Consider the following 14,541-nt stretch of genomic DNA (forward strand, 5'->3'; position numbering starts at 1 on the left):
GTAAATTAGATAAAATAAATTCATTAAAGCTAAGTTCAATCAATGTGAACTGTTTCAACCATATGGAAATTTGTATGAATATTTTTTGAGCTACTTCTCACTCAAATAGTTACATTGTATATTATTTTTAACAGTTTTTCACGCCAACAATGCATTATAAGTTTTAACTCAAACACAGTACTGTTCTCTGTTGTAATTTTAAAAAAAATACTACAAAAATTGCTATTTTAATCCAGCTTTTTTTTTTTACTTTTTATATTTGCAAACTTTGAACACAAACTGTAAACTCAATTCTAAGGATACCCATTCGAGGGCAGCTGCAGCTGTCAAACTCAAATCAACTAGCAGAATAAATGTTGTGTCAGAAACACTTTCAATGCCCTTGAACCAGCAAAATTTAACTTAATTTTTAAACCTGTTTAAAGGAATCAAACATCTGGCTTCTTTACATGGAGTAAAGAAAAACATAAGAGACAAAAACAAAAGGTAGAGTATATAGCATAGACATCTAAGTCATAAAGATAAAAAAGAAAACCTTACATTTAGTTAAAGTATTTCTAAATAGTAACTCTTTCTCTTAATCCTTCTGTGTTTACAGATATGACTTCTGTACATGAACGCAAATATTGGTCATATTCATTGCTGCTTTTTGTGCCTTTTTGCAGTTATCTTGCATTGTTTTCAACCCAATTACCAAACTTTAATTAACTGAGGATTTCAATGGGGTAATATATTAATATGCATAAATATTTATAATTTTTACTGAGAAAACAGCCTGTAACTGAGCAAAGCAAAATAAATTTAGTACATCAAATTCAAGCAATTTTGTTGCATATTTTGGATACATATACTGCCTCTACATAATATTGTATTAACTTGCAATAGTTGTATTTGCACTTAATTGATCTGCAATGGCCTCCATGCAATTATTTTTCATGAGGATCCAATGACAAACCACAATAACAGACATTTCACGTTCTGATCCTCACTCTCATACCCGCTTCTGCAGACATTTCAAAGGTATGAAAAATAAAGTTCACCACTTTTGGGGATAATTCAGTTTTAAGATCTTTCTTTGAATATATTGGTTGTAAAAAAAACCCTAAACTTTCCTCGTATTAATAATTCTTCTGTTGGATTCTAAAGCCAAACAGCTTATTTGTTTTTAAATTAATTGACAGTGCAAAATTGTATTTTTTAATGTAAGTTAAGTATACCTGTATATACTGTGGTTGTTGGTGGTGGTGAAGTTTCTTCTGAAATTAAATTAATTAGTCTGTTAATATATATATGAAAGTAAGTTGCACATATAATCAATCGCTTAAAAATCAACAGCAATCCATAAAATCTCAACTCTACATACTTTCTTTATGTCAAACCCCTTTCTCCAAGCCACATATGAAAGCTAGAATAAGATATAGGGTGGAAAAGCTTTATTGGTGAGACCAAGTAAACAGGTATATAGTACTTAAGTGCTGCACAAATGCAATTGGTGACCATCTGTCTTTTCTTAAATGTAAAGGTGGTTCTGACACTGGTTCGTCCAATCTGCTATAAATTTTGAAAATTTGCAATAAATTCTTAAAATATAAATAGGCTAAAATAATCATGCTATATTCAAGCAATATCTTGGACACATAAGCTGCCTTTACATAGTATTTGATTAACCTACAGTTCCTGTGTTTGCAGGTAATTGACCTGCACTGGCATCTGTGAAATTATTTTTACCAAGGTTCCATGATACTTTGGAAGGAGTTGTGAACAGGAGGACCAATAACAAACTGCAATAATGGACATTGCATCTTCTGATTGCTCTTCACACCGCCACCTGAAGCCATTTGAGAGTGGTGAAAAATAATGTTCACCAATTTATGTGTCAATGCAGTTTAAAGATATTTTTTTGAATATATTGGCTGTAAAACTTAGTCTCATTAACATGTCTTCTGCTGAATGCCAAAACCAAGTAAATTAATGATTTAAAAATGACACCATAATGCAATATGGTCTTTTTTAATGTGTGACAGGATGGACCACCTATGCCACCCTGTCTGTTGCTGCTGGAAACCAGCTGGGCTTACTTTGCCACCGTTCCCTTTTTTTATTCCAAATGCACCCTCTAACCGAGTAGGAGGGGCTTACAAATGCTGCCACCACTGGACTCCTTACTGGCATCCAGAACTGGGTTCCTTCTGGGTAACTTTCATTGCTAGTGTACCCCGTTGCTGGTGTACCTGGACTGATACCACTGACCTCTTACTATGGATCAGGGTTGCTGTGGATGGATCCCCCTGGCCTATCACACTGGCCAGAGCTGCTGGGTAGCAGCTAGAGTGGTGGTACCGGAGAGCTGGGTCTGAACCTCAGAACAGCCGGGAACGGATTAGAGTTGGGTCTAATCTGTAGGTCACAGGAATTTCAGCATGGAGAAGTTTTCAAGCAGGTCTTTAAAGCAAAAGATGTTTATTTGCTCAAGTAGTCCTAAGATGGACAGTTCACACGCCAATCTGTGGTACTAGTCTGTGGTTTCCAGAAGTATAGATAGTACAAGAATGATACATTCAATAAAACTAGTGCTGTTTTTATACAGTTTTAGGCACAGCCTCACAGGGTAAGCCAGCCCCCTAAAGTCTGAGTTATTTTTAGTAACAGGATGCAATATGTTTACCCAAACATGGATTGAAATGCAATTTATACTTAAAAATATTTACACTTTTCTGCGATATCCTGAATCCCATTGATCAGAGATTTCCTTTCGCTTTAACCAGGATTCAGGCAACAGCTCCCTGCCGTGCATTCAAGTGTTGGTCACACACATTGAACAGACTCATTTAACATTTCCTGCAATCCCCAAAACAGTCTCCCTCCTCACATATGCCTAATTGGAGATTTCCTCTAGCAAAGCTACAACCACAAACAAGTCATCTCCCATACACAAAAGCCTTCCTCAACAAATGCTTATTTCATCAGAAATGAATGCAATTTCTCTACAAAGTGCCCCAAGATACAGTAAAATCAGTACATTGCAATGATAAATAAGCGCCCTGCGGTATTTCCTTTTAATAAATGTATACCATAAGTTATTTATAAGTGATCCAGTTACACTATGTAAATTAATTGTACCTATATATCCTGAGGTTGTTGTTGGTGGTGTTTCTTCTGAAATTAAATTAATTACTTTGTTAATACGTACATAAAAATACATTGCTAACATTTTAACTACTTCAAAACCAAGAGGTTTTCAAGATGCATAAAATACCAGCCCAACCTGCTTAATTTATGTCTACCCCTCTCACCCCCAGCACATAAATTTATTATTGTAGAACTGTGTAGAGAACTGAACTCCGTCTTTTCTATATTCCTACTTTATCAACAGTTTTAAATTAACTTTGGCACCTAACTTCAATCTTTTGACAATGTATTCTAAAAATGAATATCAATGGTACTGATTGTTGTACAGCTCCCTTCTTCCCACAATTCCTTTCTGTCTTTCTGTACCACCACCCTTCCCCAAATATTGTGTATACCTACAATAAAACACAATTTAATAAAAAAAAAAAAAACAGCAGCTTAGCTTTGACAAAAGCAAAACCAACTTGAAAACTTTGGGTTGGGATACAAAATCAAAAAACAGAATGGTTTACTTATTTCTAATAATAAGTTTCTCTTTCTGTGGGATATCAAAATGAATTCCTTTTGTTCACCATTCATTCTTCTCCTTTTCATACAATATATACAGGTAGAGCACTTTGCAATATCTTAGGAAACAACTGCAAACAGATATATTTAATGTAAAACTTGATTTCATCGCCATGAATGATTAATCGAACAAAAAGCTGCAGTGAAAGGAAGTAAGGAAGGAAAGAAACGCCCTGAATCTTGGACCTCTTTTGGAAGGCAAAGTCTGTTTCCCCATATAAAGATGTTTGGTTAGACACAGAAAGCAACAAACAAGAGTTTCACACATAATGACTGGTCCTAAATACAATTAAAGTTAAAATGCAAAAATAGGCCATTGTGTCTTAAATTCCAGTTCCAAGTTATTTCCAGTGCTGGCTGCAATTATTAGAATGCAGTTTGATATTGAATTAATAGCTTTTCACATACACAAATACATGCATATTTCACATTATCTCATTTAGATTAAACCCACTTGTGCAACATTGGAAGAAGTAAATTGCACTAATGTTATCATGTTAGAAAATTAAAGCTGGTTCAGGTGAAATATGCAAATGATAAAACAATATGGTTTTTATAATTCACCTTCATATACTGTGTGTGTTGGTTGCATTTCTTGCCCTGTAAATATACAAATGTTCTGTTAATGTTCATTTTTTTTCCATGAACAAAAGACAGGTATTTATCAACAGAATACTAGAATAATAAAAATGAATAAATAATTGTTGCTGCTTTGTAATAATGTTAATACACACAGATATGATCACTGAGGGCCTGATTCAGAGTGGAATGCAAGATTAAGCGTGACTTGCATTTGAAAACATTTATGGAAAGTAGATGCTTATACTTGACAAGACACACCCCTCAGACATTTACATCTAGCTTGCAAACATGTACAAAAACCATTTATTTTATATGTTTTAAACGTAATTCCTATGAAGCATCATTTAAACTTGAATAACATAGCTAATGCAGCAGGAACATGTGTACAAAAACAATAATTTTTCTTTCCCACAAATGAAAGATTAAAGAAAAAAGTAATCTATAGCCCAACGACTACTAAAGTCTCAATAAGCTTCTGCAAATCATTAGAAAACCTCTATTTAAGTAAGTAATTCTCTAACTCAGGGGTTTGACATTATTATCTGCTACTTACACCTGCCCCTGACCACCCGCAAGAAAACCTCCTTTCACTCGTAACTGTGACTATATCCCAGTCTGAATCTGAAAATAATTGTTCGAACACAACCTTACTGTACATTTCCTATATTAGAACGCGCCTTCCCTCTCCCGTTATTCTTTTTCAGGTGTAAGGAGAGATAAGTGCCAAAAAGTTGCAGGTCTGAATAGCCGCAATAGCATATTATTACTTTCTGAGCATGCACAGTGTGAAAAAATTCAAAGATACGATACACAAATAGGAGTATGTCTCACTCTGAATCATGACCTGAGTATCAGATTCTCAATTCCTGTGTTGAGCATAGCAAAGCATAGCTAAATATAACTAAGTGAGTAGAAAGGTCAGGGTCATTTTCTAATGTATATATTTTAGGCATATTGCTCAAAAAATAGGGAAAAGCCTTTTATCAGAAAACCTAAAGTTCCAAACATTAGAGATAATAGAACATATACCTGTATATGATATTTTTAAGTATTACTAGGGATTCATCTCTTTACTCTGTATTCCCTTAATGCATAGACCTCATGTTTTTTGTCTTTTTATTTTTATTATTCTGTTTCTGTTGATATGTGTGTGCTTATGTGCATATACTGTATATAATCAGTAAAATATATTTTACACTAATCTAACAATATATTTCCATCTTTTGCTATTTGAAATGTGGGGAATCTGCAATTTTCAGTTCAATAAGTTTAATATTTTGTTAATAATCAGCAATGGTATAGTAAAAATATGCATATCATTATTAGTTAGTAATTTTTGATATCATATGAACTGATTCTGAAGTTGTGATATGTCTAACTTGTGTTATGAAGAACCTTTAATAAATTAAAAAATAATAGATTCTTCATTATTTTAGGTAAATGCTCACTTTGAAACGCTGGTACAGCAGCAAATGCTAAGAAATTACTGTGTCTTCTAAACAAAACGCTTAACATAGCTTTGAGACAATTTGACTTAGGAGAACATAAAGTTCCAGGAAAATTAGGTATCGCATACAAATGGCTACAACAGCTACGTTAAATTACCTGCTGCTGATTCAGTAGGAGGTGGTGCAACATTGACTAAAAAGTTAAGAAATGAGCATTAACATGTGAAATAAACATAATGCTGCTATCTTTTAACAAATGAATCTCGAGAAGAAATATCGGCAGTTCAATGAAACATTCCCAATTCACAATGTCAATAAGGAGATAATAGTTTGTGCAGTATTCCGAACAGTGATTTTCAAGTAAAATGTAAATTAGATTCTTTAGTTTACTTTTGTAAACATTTTATCAAAGGAATCACAGAATTTGTTAGCTTCCTATACCTAACTTTGGCTCTAACTAAAGTGTCTACTGCTGGATGCTAAAACCAAATAGCTTAACTGTTTTAAAAACAAATGCTGCTGTAATATGGTTGTTATGTATGTAAATTAATTTTACCAATATAGTCTGGGGATCCTGCTGGTGTTGTTTCTCCTGAAATTAAATAAATTGCTATGTTAAGATGTACATAAAATACATTGAAAACATTATTAATCAGTTAAAAAGTAAGAGATGAATACAATATCATATCTTTGTGCTTTCTGTATATCTAATACCTCACTCTAAGTAAACATACATAGTTTACTTTTGTAGCATTTTCTAACATTTTATCAAAGGAATCACAGAATTTGTTAGGTTCCTCCCTAAAAAAAGCCTCTTCTACTACCAAGCAGTGGTTATTTCTTAGGGACAATAAAGCTTACATTTTTTCTTTGAAATATCTCCCACCAAGCTTGTGTGTCCCTAATTTGACACTGTTCTGACAAGACAAGCTTGATTTACATTGCGTAAAATATTTTTCAATGCTTTATCTTATGGTACTACAGCTCTGGTGTGCTTTTCAATATATATAACTGGTAATGACTGATGTTGGAGGGTGCTAAGTAGGAGAGATTCATTCAAATATTCTGTTAGTGTCTCAATATTTACAAATTTTAGAGATTACAGTAAAGATAGCTGGGCTTGCTATTTCCTTCTGAATAGAACTAGGTCTCTGTTAATAAAAGTGGCATTAATTGAAACGTAGACTCTGCCCACCTGTCATTCCAGGATAATTCAATTATCTTGAGCAAGTGGGGTGCTGAACGAATCCCCCCAGATATTAACCTTCTGTTTGGTACCACCTTGTGGTGCAAGGTTATTGTTTCTTATGTTTGCCTGTACCTTTGTGACGGATGTGTTTTGTGCTGTTCTGTTTTACCATGGCTACTGTCAACTAGCATTCTATGTCTGTCCTTAATGCATGCATCTGAAACACCCTCCACTCAGGCATTACAAATGGTCAGGAAACAAGTTTCAAGTGGCACCTAAATACCCACCCACCCTTCTTATAAATATTGTATTTGTGGGCTAAGTCATTTGACACAGACCATGCTGGTTATTCCTCCACTTTTATTGCAAGAATGTGCCCACCTTGGACAGATAACAAAAAGAAGTCTCGGCCAATCGTAGTGAGGACAAATATAGTAACATCGGTAGCAGTGTCTATGGAATAATACCTTAGGTGGTATTGCAGCATTAACATCCCTCCTTGAAAATATACCTAACTTTGGCTCTAACTAAAGTGTCTACTGCTGGATGCTAAAACCAAATAGCTTAACTGTTTTAAAAACAAATGCTGCTGTAATATGGTTGTTATGTATGTAAATTAATTTTACCAATATAGTCTGGGGATCCTGCTGGTGTTGTTTCTCCTGAAATTAAATAAATTGCTATGTTAAAATGTACATAAAATACATTGAAAATATTATTAATCAGTTAAAAAGTAAGAGATCAATACAATATCATATCTTTGTGCTTTCTGTATATCTAATACCTCACTCTAAGTAAACATACATAGTTTACTTTTGTAGCATTTTCTAACATTTTATCAAAGGAATCACAGAATTTGTTAGCTTCCTATATCTAACTTTGGCTCTAACTAAAGTGTCTACTGCTGGATGCTAAAACCAAATAGCTTAACTGTTTTAAAAATAAATGCTGCTGTAATATGGTTGTTATTTATGTAAATTAATCGTACCAACATAGCCTGGGGCTCCTGCTGGTGCTGTTTCTCCTGAAATGAAATAAATTGCTCTGTTAAGATGTACATAAAATACATTAAAAAAGTAAGAGATGAATAGAATATCAACTATTTCTGCTTTCTTTATATCTAATCCCTCACTCTAGCTAAACACACATAGTTTACTTTTGTAGCATTTTCTAACATTTTATCAAAGGAATCACAGAATTTGTTAGCTTCCTCCCACCAAAAAAGCCTCTTCTACTACCAAGCAGTGATTATTTCTTAAGGACAATAAAGCTTGCATTTTTTCATTGAAATATCTCCCACCAAGCTTGTGTGTCCCCAATTTGGCACTGTTCTGACAACAAAACCTTAATTTACTTTGTGTAGAATATATGTCAATGCTTTATCTTATGGTACTACAGCTCTGGTGTGCTTTTCAATATATATAACTGTTAGTGACTGATGTTGGAGGAAGCTAAGCAGGAGAGATTCATTCAAATATTCTGTTAGTGTCTCAATATTTACAAATTTTAGAGATAACAGTAAAGATAGCTGGGCTCGCTATTTCCATCTGATTAGAACTAGGTCTCTGTTAATAAAAGTGGCATTACTTGAAGCGTAGACTCTGCCCACCTGTCATTACAGGTATAATACAATTATCTTGAGCAAGTGGGGTGCTGAACGAATCCCCTCAGATATTAACCTTCTGTTTGGTACCACCTTGTGGTGCAAGGTTATTGTTTCTTATGTTTGCCTGTACCTTTGTGTCGGATGTGTTTTGTACTGTTCTGTTTTACCATGGCTACTGTCATCTAGCATCATATGTCTGTCCTTAATGCATGCATCTGAAATACCGCCCGCTCAGGCATTACAAGTGGGCAGAATGTATGTTTCAAGTGGCACCTAAATACCCACCCACCCTTCATAAAAATATTGTATTTGTGGGCTAAATTGTTTGACACAGACCATGCTGGTTATTCCTCCACTTTTATTGTAAGAATGTGCCCACCTTGGACAGATAACAAAAAGAAATCTCGGCCAATCTTAGTGAGGACAAATATAGTAACATCGGTAGCAGTCTCTATGGAATAATAATTTAGGTGGTATTGCAGCATTAACATCCCTCTTTGAAAATATACTTAACTTTGGCTCTAACTAAAGTGTCTACTGCTGGATGCTAAAACCAAATAGCTTAACTGTTTTAAAAATAAATGCTGCTGTAATATGGTTGTTATTTATGTAAATTAATTGTACCAATATATCCTGGGGATCCTGCTGGTGTTGTTTCTCCTGAAATTAAATAAATTGCTTTGTTAAGATGTACATAAAATACTTTGAAAACATTATTAATCAGTTAAAAAGTAAGAGATGAATAGAATATCAACTCTTCGTGCTTTCTGTATATTTAATACCTCACTCTAAGTAAACATACATAGTTTACTTTTGTAGCATTTTCTAACATTTTATCAAAGGAATCGCAGAATTTGTTAGCTTTCCCCCTAAAAAAATGCCTCTTCTACTTCCAAGCAGTGGTTCTTTCTTAGGGACAATAAAGCTTACATTTTTTCTTTAAAATATCTCCCACCAAGCTTGTGTGTCCCTAATTTGGCAGTGTTCTGACAAGACAAGCTTGTTTTACATTGTGTAAAATATTTGTCAATGCTTTATCTTATGGTACTACAGCTCTGGTGTGCTTTTCAATATATATAACTGGTAATGACTGATGTTGGAGGGTGCTAACCAGGAGAGATTCATTCAAATATTCTGTTAGTGTCTCAATATTTACAAATTTTAGAGATAGAAAAAACAGTCAGTATTTAACTTATGTGCAAAACAGAATACTAATTTGCACATGGTTTTGTCCAGGAGACTGAAATAAAAAGTTTCTAAACTTAAGATCCTTAATGAATCAGGCCCCTTCTGGCTACATTTATAGCTCCAGTAATGTTAGAAGCAACTGCCTGGTCTAACACAGTCACCCACGTGTTTGGACAAACTGGACAATAATCTTTTCAATAGACTCTAGGGTCTAAGCAGCAAGAATACAACATTTATGACCAGTTTTATAGAACCAACAGTGTTTTAAATACTTTCATAACAATGTAGAGGAAACCTGTCTTCTAATTAGTATACTTGTCCCATGGGTCCTGATAACATAAGGGATTCCTGTAAATCAAGCCAGAGAAGATACCTATGGCACCCTAACCCAGCTCCATCAATAATCATAGCCTTATTATGTGAGACAAATTGTAAACATTATAATTAACAATTGATTTTACATTGCATTAAACTTGAAAGAAAATGTTTTCATTTGAAATAGGTTACAATGTAAATATGGAAAACATTAATGGAGGAATTTGGAGGAAAAATCAAAGATTTTCCTCTCCTCCATTTAAGATTTCTCTCTGAAGCAATAGGGTCATGGCCAAAAGATTTGAGAATAACACAAAATTTGCTGTTTCAGTATCTTTAGACCTTTTTGTCAGATGTTGCTATGGTATACTGTAGTAAAATAACAAGAATTTCATAAGTGTCAAAGACTTTTATTGACAATTACATTAAGTTTAGAGTCAATATTTGCAGTGTTGACCCTTCTTTTTGAAGACCTCTGCAATTCGCCCTGGCATGCTGTCAATCAACTTCTCGGCCACATACTGACTGATGGCCATTCATTCTTGCCTAATCAATGCTTGGAGTTTGTCAGAATTTGTGGGTTTTTGTTTATCCACTTATGTCTTGATAATTAACCACAAGTTCTCAATGGGATTAAGGTCTGGGGAGTTTCCTGGCCATGGACCCAAAATTTCGATGTTTTAATCCCTGAGTCACTTAGTTATCACTTTTGCCTTAAGGCAAGGTGCTCTATCATGCTGGAAAAGGCATTGTTCATCCCAAAACTGTTCTTGGATGATTGGGAGAAGTTGCTCTTGGAAGATGTTCTGGTACCATTCTTTATTCATGGCTGTGTTTTTAGCCTAAATTGGTAATGAGCCCACTCCCTTGACTGCGAGGTAACCCCACACATGAATGGTCTCAGGATGCATTACTGTTGGCATGACACAGGACTGATGGTACCACTCACATTTTCTTCTCCAGACAAGCGTTTTTACAGATGCCCCAAACAATCTGAAAGGGGATTCATCAGAGAAAATGACTTTACCTCAGTCCTCAGCAGTCCAATCCCTGTACCTTTTGAAGAATGTCAGTCTGTCCCTGATGTTTTTACTGGAGAGAAGTGGCTTCTTTGCTGGCGTTATTGACACCAGGCCATCCTCCAAAACTCTACGCCTAACTGTGTGTGCAGATGCACTCACACCTGCCTGCTGCCATTCCTGAGCAAGCTCTGCACTGGTGGTGTCCCAATCCCGCAGCTGAATCAACAATAGCAGGCAGTTCTGGCGCTTGCTGGACGATCTTGGGCGCTCTGAAGCCTTCTTCACAAATATTGAACCTCTCTACTTGAAGTTCTTGATGATCCGATAAATGGTTGATTTAGGTGCAATCTTAAGAGCAGCAGTACCCTGGCCTGTAAAGTCCCTTTTGTGCAAAGCAATGATGTGCAAAACAAGGAAAATCAGATCACTACATTTTGGGAACTGTACATGATCCTAGGTTTAAGAGCTATGTATTCACTTTCTTTCCGACTGACCCAGATTTCAAGAGATGCAATGAGCTCTTGGTTAGCAAGCTGACAGCTCAAGTTGTACATGACACGACGACTCATCCTCTCTCAGTTTCTTTGGCAACTGCTGCTTGGAAAAACTTAGCTTTCCCAAGACACCCAGTGGTGATGCAGATGAGTCAGCACAACATTTTAAAATTTGGTCTGGTGTAAAAGAATTGCCCAAAAATTGTGACAACTCTGTCGTAAAATGAACTACAAATTCCATGGGGAAGGCCATTACTGGCAATTACATCAAAGTACAGAGACTTCGGTAATGGTGGATTATAGTGGAATGAATTACTATTGTGTGAGGTTGATGGTCAGACTGATGAGGGTGATGATGATGACAGTGTAGATTGCAGGTGCTGGGATTTAACTGAAAGACGGGAGCTAGCTGATGCGAAGGGCATGAGTAGAATGGCATTTTGGCAAATTTATGTTTTTGTATAGTAAACTTTCACCTTTATTAGAGAGGTGTTTTTTTCTTTAAAAAGGTACAAGCTTTTGTTTTACATTTTTGTTTCCCTGACTTAAAACCACTATGCACTTGAACATAGGTTTTAGCACATGACGTAGAAGGATGGATCACCATGACTGAGACTGGAGAGTGACAATGACACTGCCATTCCTCCTGTTTCTGTATGAGCTATGGCACAGTAGAATGTCACTTGTGAGTTTTAAGAACACTGCCAGTCCTATTATTGAAATTTCTGTTTCAGCACTAAACACTGACACCTCTCCTATTTCTTGGTGAGCTATGGCACAGTACAATGTGACTGGGGGATTTTAAAAACACTGCCAATCCTATTATTTCTATTTCAGCAATGACAATTAGCAGTGGCACATAGACTGTAGACTGGCAAGAACACTGGCACCTCTCCTATTTCTGTGTGACCTATAATAACAAAGTACAATGTGACTGCAGATTTTGAAGAACACTGACAGCCCTAATATTTCTATTTCAGCAAGGACAATTAGCAATGGAGCAATGGCACGTAGACAGTAGACTGACAGCAACACTGGGACCTCCCCTGTTTCTGTGTGAGCTATAATAACACAGTACAATGTGACTGCAGATTTTGAAGTACACTGACAGCCCTATTATTTCTATTTCAGCAATGGCAATTAGCAATGACACGTAGACTGTAAACCTGCAACAATACTGGGACCTCTCCTGTTTCTGTGTGAGCTATAACTCAGTAGAATGTCACTGGAGACTTTTAAGAAAACTGACGCCCCTCCTGTTTCTGTTCTTGGCAGTATCTAGTGCAGTTGGGCAGCATCATATCTTTTAATACAAGAATCTCTGATCATTCCATATTCTAAGTGACTCTCATTTCCAACAAACAATACATAGTTTTTTTTTTACTACCAGAAATGCATTTATTTGAAGTTATACAATGTTATAGCAATAATTTTATTCTGAAGCAATTTTTCAACTGGTTTTGCTTGAAACTTTTTGGAAAATTTTAATATTAGCAAAGGTCCTTATTTCAAAACAAGAATTATGTTGGGGAGTAGTAGAGGCGCCTGTTGTACTAAATCTGCACTTACAATAAATGTGATAGTCCCGCAAGCACATTTCTTTTGAATAAACACAAAAGCGATATATGAGCAGAGGCACATATGGAAGAGAAAACTGAGCATTTCCTCTCCTCTCTTCATATTTTCCTTGTTTTGCTTTGTGCTGCCATCTGTCAGAATGCCACATCAGGAAATGAATGCAGCATGGACACACATAGATGGTTTTTAGACTAGTCATAACCATGTGAATTGTGTGTCACTCTCTCTTCACCTCTATGCACCAAAGTCTGTTTTACAGCAGAGCTGCATTGTATGTAGTAGGTAAATATTATATATGGCAACTCATAGAGACCAAAATGCTTAACCTTAAAAAAATATAATAGACATTCTACATCTTGGGGTAAATGTATGAAACTGAGAGTTTTCCGGCGGGTTTGAAGTGGAGATGTTGCCTATAGCAACCAATGAGATTCTAGCTATCATTTTGTAGAATTTACTAAATAAATATAGCTAGAATCTGATTGGTTCTTAAAAACCCGTTGAAAAACTCTCAACTTGATACATTTACCCCCTTATCTCTTGCGAGGGGCTTTCTGTATACATGGACAATTGTGGTTTACACTTGCCAGTAAATATATATATATATATATATATATATATATATATATATATATAAATGTGGCAGATATTAAAGTGTACCTGATTTGTCATCTTTATCTTTCTTTTGCCCTTTTTCTGAAATAAAATTATAATACATTTTAATGTCAATCTGACAGTAATTTTGATAATATATTTATAAATCTGGCAAACAACCTTTACTTATTAAAGAACAAATTACCTTCTTTTTCATCTGAATCTGTGAAAAGAAAATGTAATAAATTATAAAGGATTATAATTTTAAATTGTACTTGGAATATCATATAATCTCCAGTAACGATTAGATCTATATTCTATGTTATGTAGATACAGGCATTAAAAGCTCTGTCCAATGTATTTAACACTGAGCTTAGTGTGGTGAATTAAACAACAGTGTGGTGAATAAAAATAGGTATTTTCATTAGTCAAAAAAAAAAGAAGAAAAAAAAAAAAAAAGAAGTCTCGGCCAATCATAGTGAGGAGAAATATAGTAACATCGGTAGCAGTGTCTATGGAATAATAATATAGGTGGTATTGCAGCATTAATATCCCTCTTTGAAAATATACCTAACTTTGGCTCTAACTAAAGTGTCTACTGCTGGATGCTAAAACCAAATAGCTTAACTGTTTTAAAAACAAAGGCTGCTGTAATATGGTTGCTATTTATGTAAACTAATTGTACCAATATAGTCTGGGGATCCTGCTGGTGTTGTTTCTCCTGAAATTAAATAAATTGCTCTGTTAAGATGTACATAAAATACATTGAAAACATTATTAATCAGTTAAAAAGTAAGAGATGAATACAATATCATATATTTGTGCTTTC

General features: G+C 35.0%; 2 long non-coding RNA genes across 2 annotated transcripts; both read right to left on the reverse strand.

Moving 5' to 3' along the window:
- Positions 1-1,215: 1,215 nt before the first annotated feature.
- LOC142150014 (uncharacterized) lies at positions 1,216-5,949 on the reverse strand. Its single transcript, XR_012690969.1, has 4 exons — positions 5,884-5,949; positions 4,261-4,296; positions 3,121-3,156; positions 1,216-1,256 (listed from the first exon to the last, which is right to left on the reverse strand). It is a non-coding gene; the product is annotated as an uncharacterized LOC142150014 (long non-coding RNA).
- Positions 5,950-7,902: 1,953 nt separating this feature from the next.
- Positions 7,903-13,816, reverse strand: LOC142152317 (uncharacterized). The gene is made up of 3 exons (XR_012691320.1): positions 13,779-13,816; positions 9,146-9,181; positions 7,903-7,939 (listed from the first exon to the last, which is right to left on the reverse strand). It is a non-coding gene; the product is annotated as an uncharacterized LOC142152317 (long non-coding RNA).
- Between the last annotated feature and the right edge of the window lie 725 nt (positions 13,817-14,541).

This window comes from Mixophyes fleayi, chromosome 4 (genome assembly GCF_038048845.1).
Source record: "Mixophyes fleayi isolate aMixFle1 chromosome 4, aMixFle1.hap1, whole genome shotgun sequence".
Classification (NCBI taxonomy): Eukaryota; Metazoa; Chordata; class Amphibia; order Anura; family Limnodynastidae; genus Mixophyes; species Mixophyes fleayi.